Source organism: Nicotiana attenuata, unplaced genomic scaffold (genome assembly GCF_001879085.1).
Source record: "Nicotiana attenuata strain UT unplaced genomic scaffold, NIATTr2, whole genome shotgun sequence".
In the NCBI taxonomy this organism is placed as follows: Eukaryota; Viridiplantae; Streptophyta; class Magnoliopsida; order Solanales; family Solanaceae; genus Nicotiana; species Nicotiana attenuata.
In genome coordinates, this window is record NW_017672506.1 from 36597 (window position 1) to 42255 (window position 5659).

The following is a 5659-nucleotide window of genomic DNA, read 5'->3' on the forward strand; positions in this document are numbered from 1 at the left end:
TCCACAGGCAAACCTCACTTTAGATTGTAGCACTCAGAACAAGGATTGTGGAAACGAACGCTCATATCTCTCAAAGGAAGATCACAAGTGCGGCTCTAAGTACCAAAAGCTTTCCCCTTATGTGAATCACCACTAATATAAGCTCACACAACTCGACATCATATAGGGATTTTGTGGGAATGTAGTGAAGGCTTTTGGTTCAAGGTAGGATATATCGGTCTATGAAGGTTTCATCTTTCCTTATGCACTTCATTTTCTCATTTCGGCTCACACTTTCTTGACTCTTTGAGTCATTTTCTTCTTCCTTAGGGGACTAGAGAGACACTGTCACTCTTTCGTGTTCATGTCAATCCTTTTTCTCCTTTCTAATCATTCCAAGCCTTTCATCTTTGCTTTTTATTGAATCCCTTCATTTTTTCTATGTTATTCACTTTCTTTTTTGACTTTTTGGCTTTTCTTTCTTTTTCTTTTTGCCTTCCTTTTTCTTCATTTTGTACCTTTTATCACTTTTTCATTCCTCATCTCTCCCCCCAAACTTATGCTTTTTCCAATTGTGCTAAGGAAAGATTGGGTGCCAAGAGAGGGTCATTTTAGAACGGATAAAGGCTTGTATCATGGCTATTGAAAGAACAAGGGCTTCGGCTCAACGGGGTTAACTAGGGATATCATATTTGGTGGGCTATGGATGCTTTCAAGTTTCAAGTTGGATCAAGGAGAGCCTATAATCATATCTCAAGTCGAGCTACACTTAGAATTTCGCCTAGACACACATTCAGGGCAAGTTCTAGACTTATTGGCATGGGACCTGGACTTTGCAAATCAATACCTCACCTCACAAGCTGTTGGATTGCTAAAGAAATAGAGTCGAGGGCCCACAACAACCCTAGCTAAGATTGAGCAACACAAATGGCTCCATGAAGCCACTCGATGATTGTTTAGTCAACACAAGCGTCTAAAGGTCGCAACTAGCACCATTCCTTGCAAATCAATTTGTTTCTAACCATAAGGTCAAAGGTAAATATGCTAGGCCCAAGTGAAGCTTTGCCTGAGTCACTTTTATTCATTACTACTATTTACACAAAAACATAAAGAAAAGAAAAACAGACTCAAACCCTTAAGAAGGTTGTCATGCCATCCATCATCGGGAAGAGCCACCCGATTCACACAAACTCTATCTTTGGAAAGAACTGTGGTATTAAGAAAATCAAAGGCTTATTGATCATGAAAACTTGTAAAAGTAAGAAACTACAAACTGAAAAAGAAGCTACTAAATGAAATAAGAAGTTATGCTATTAATGAAAATTGCAAAAGAAGTTATAAAGTAAAATACGAAAAGTAAACTGAATATGTACAATAGGGGATTTAGACGAACATACATAAAAGGGGAATGAATATATACATGGAAGAGTAAAGTTATATACATACCAAAAGTGAAAAATTACAAGAGTGAAAAATAAATGGTAAAGTTATATACATACCAAAAGTGAAAAATAACGATAAAGAAAAATGAGTATCATAATTACATTCCAGACATCAAATCAAAATAGGACCCCCCCCCCTTCCAAATAAAAACCAGCATTGTCCTCAATGCTAAAGCAAAAATAAGATCAAAGAAGGGTTAGGGAGTAAATAACACTCCCTATGTGGTCTGCATCGGATCCTGCAGATCAGTGGGGTTAGCTCCCTCTAGGTCCTGTGGCTGGACTGAGTCACCTCCCTCAGGTTCCTCCAGCTCAATCTCCAAGTTATCAGTCTGGGGAATCACCCCTCTCCTCACGGGCTCTCTATCACCCTCCTGCTCTGGTGCCTGTGCTGCCTGAGCTGCTGGGACTTGGTCCTCCAATAGAAGGTCCAATGGGATGTCTCCAGCTGATCTAATCTTCTCAACCTCCCTGCTCAGCAGCTTCACTAACTCCTTTGAAGCCCGAGTCTTCTTTAGCTTCTTTGTTTTCTTGCCCAAGTCCTTAATTGCTTTTCCTTAAGCCTCTAAAGCATCCATGATTATCTTCTGGTTATCCAGGAGCTTCTTCTGGTTGTCCAGAAGCTCCTTTAGTGATTCCTCCACTGAAGCAGGAACCTGGGACTGTGCCGGAGCTGACTGAGCTGCCATCGTGCTAGATAGGACAGTCAACTTTGAAGTAGCTGTCTGCATCCAGTTGTTCATGCTGGACAGAGTGTGGTTAACCCTCAGTGCAGTCAGAGAGTATGCTGATGAAGAAGGCATCGAAGAAGGCATAGAAATGGATGGTCCGGAGGGAGGATGTGGTATGGTAGTGAGAGGCTCGGAACCAGTGGCCACCACCCTGGCTCTTCAGACTGGCCAGTGGAAGTGGAGGCTCTGCCCTTGGACTTGGGGTTGTCCGAACCCTGAAGGCTGTACCAGGAGAATGGTCTCTTCGGTTTCACGTTGGTGTCAAAGTCCCTTTTTCGACTTCCTGATCCTCCAGGTACATGGTGAAGAAGTTCGAGAAAGGGTAGGAGCTCTCATTCTTGTTAACCACTCTGGTGATCACCCTGGACATAATGTTCCCGACGTTGATTGGGTACCCTGTAAGGATGGCCCCCACAATAATAGCCCAGGAGACCAGCATATCACTTCCATGAGTAGTGGCGTATAACCGGCTGCACGGAAAAGTCTCCCAACCCTTAGCCTCAAAGCTCAAAGTGTTCCTGTAGATGGGACCCTAGGTGTTAGCCAAGCTGGAGTAGTCCCTGGGAGAGCAATCACTGATGCCAGCCACGGGCGGGCTAACTCATCCATAGCCACTTTCTCTAACTACAATGACTCATCCTCGTCATTGAACCCAGCATAATCATTCAGTGTCTTGCCATCAAACTTGATTTTCTTGTTCCGGACTTTGGTCAAAATTGTGCCCTTTTTGATATGGGCGACATTGGCGTAAAACTCCTTGGCCAAGTGTTCATTGGCATCAGGTAGGTTGCTAGTGAAGAATTTCCACCCCTCTCTCATTGAATTGCCTCTTGATATTAGGGTTGTGCGGTAGCAGATCCCGCTTAATGAAAACCCTCTCATGTGTGAGTGACCTCTGAGGCCACCATTCCCGAAACTTGTGGTAGGCTTTTTCACTCACAAATCTTTGTTTCCATACCACTGGGTTCCTTGTTCTTTCCATCCCTCCTGTCTAGGTGTCACCACCCCTCCCGTCGTCAGGGATCTCAACATCTACATCAATAGGGTCCAGTCTAGGTGGAGAAGTTGGAGGAGAGGCTGATGCCGAAGACTCACTACTTTCCTCTGAGCCATCAGACGAATCAGAAGAAGCAGGGGAAGCTGGGGGTGTAGGGTCGTCTCTCAGTTGGAATCTCCCTGGGAAGTCTGCTGGGATATGGGTTGGCACTGAATCTCCCTCCGAAACTTCCAAGGAGGGGACATATTCGCTACCCTCAGAATGGGATGCGGCTCTGTCCGCTGCTTTGATTGTCTTCCTCAACTTCCCTATCAATTTCCAGACCGCTAGTGGTAGCTTGGTCCTTCCTTGACCTCCTCTTCCCCTGCCTCGAGAAGATTCAGCCCTCCCTTTTTGTGTATTACCGACACCTCTAGATCGGACCATTGTCTAAAGAAAAAATCAGTGAAAGATCATTAGTATTGTTGTCAAAAGAATCATCAAAGAAAAATAAATGAAAAGTTGACAGTGTTTCACAAGCACAGGTCCGCTGACAGCAGAAAAAAGTTCTGCGGCTGCGGACTGGCAACCGCGGACAGCGGAAAAATAACCGCGTTCGCGGAATGTTGGGAATCTGACTACACATTCTCTGAATCTCTAGTACCACTGAGAACGGATTTTTGGGCGCGGCCACGAAAGTTGAACCGCTGTCCACAAAAAAACAAACGCGGCCGCGGACCCAGTTTGACAAGTCTCAAAACCTAGAATCCGCTGTCCATAAAAATTGAAACGATGACACGTAAAGCAGGCCCCTGTCAGCGGAATTTCCACCACTAACCACGGAAAACCAATCATTTTTTAACTCAGAGCTTCACATGAACGCTGACCGCGGAATTACAGCCGCGGCCGTGAAATTCAAAAATTAAATGGGCAACCTAGGGTTTCACTGTTTCTTGTCATTAACGGGTATCATAAACACCACTAACCCCTACTAGGCATCAACTAATTAACCCTAACTAATTTAGCATCATCCAATTAACAACTAATTAACCCTAGTTAAAACTAAAAGAAAATAAAAGTACAAATTGAAAAACAATGCAATGACTTGAGCATACCAGTTGTTTGATAGAGTTTTGGAAATTGACTTCTAAATGGTGTTATGCAGATTAGGGTTCAGAGTAGGACGATGAACAGTAGAGACTTTCTTTTGAGAATGAAAATTGCGAAAAGGGTAAAAGGCTCCCTGACCTTCTATTCATACTAAAAAGACTGGGACCCACAGATCTTACCTGGCGCAGCCGCGAAATTCCACCGCGGTCCGCGCTTTTACCATTTTTGAAAGGCTGTTACCAAGAGGGAAGCGCTGAGAGCAGAAAAGCAGGCGCAGCCGTGGAACAGGGTTCGCTGGCCACGAAAAAGCCACCGCGGACGCGGTTCAAACTTCAGAGAGTTCACATTTTTGGACTTTTCAAGTCCGCATCCGCTACCAAATAACGCCCCCACGAAAAAGCTTTCGCTTACCGCAAAATTTTGAGCGCGGTCAGCGGTTCAAATGCGCACTTAGCCAAATTTTCCAGTATTAGTCCTGCACTGCATCAAAAATTCCTACACAAATATCATAACCAGTTAGTCCAAAACAAATCCTACACTAAGAGGAAAATGAAAAAGAAGAAAATCAAAAACACATGGGTTGCCTCCCAAGAAGCGCTTGATTTAACGTCGCGACACGATGCAAGTTACCATCAATCACTTGAGATGGATCATTGCCATTACGTGGCTGTCATCAAACTTGCCAAGATAGTGGTTCACTCGGTGCCCATTAACTCGGAAGATTTCACCATTTTTGTTTTTCAAATCAAGAGCACCAAACGGAGTTACATGCACAACTTCAAAAGGGCCACTCCATTTTGACTTGAGCTTTCCCGGAAACAGTCGTAACTGAGAATTGAATAGAAGAATCAAATCACCCTCCTTGAATTCCTTGCTTCGGGCATACTTGTCATGTAAGTACTTCATCTTGTCCTCATACAAGGACGGCCTGGATGGAACCTAAACTTATAAAGTTCATTGAGTTGCTCTACCTGGAGATTTGCTACAACATCCCACTCAAGATTTAACTTCTTCAGCGCACACAGGGCCTTATGCTCTAACTCAACCGGAAGATGGCATGCTTTCCCAAATACCAACCTGTACGGAGACATACCAATTGGAGTCTTGTAGGCAGTCGTGAAGCCCACAAAGCATCATCCAGTTTCTTTGACCAGTCGGTCCCATTTGCATTGACAGTTTTTGACAATATGCTCCTTATCTCCCTGTTGGAAACCTCAACTTGACCACTAGCCTGGGGATGATAAGGGGTTGACACTTTATGATTGACACCATACTTGGAAAGTAAAGTATCGAAGGCCTTGTTGCAAAATGAGAACCCCCATCACTGATGATCGCCCTAGGAGTGCCAAACCTTGTAAAAATATTTTTCTTCAAGAAAGCCACTACACTCTGTGCCTCATTGTTGGGCAAAGCTAAAGCTT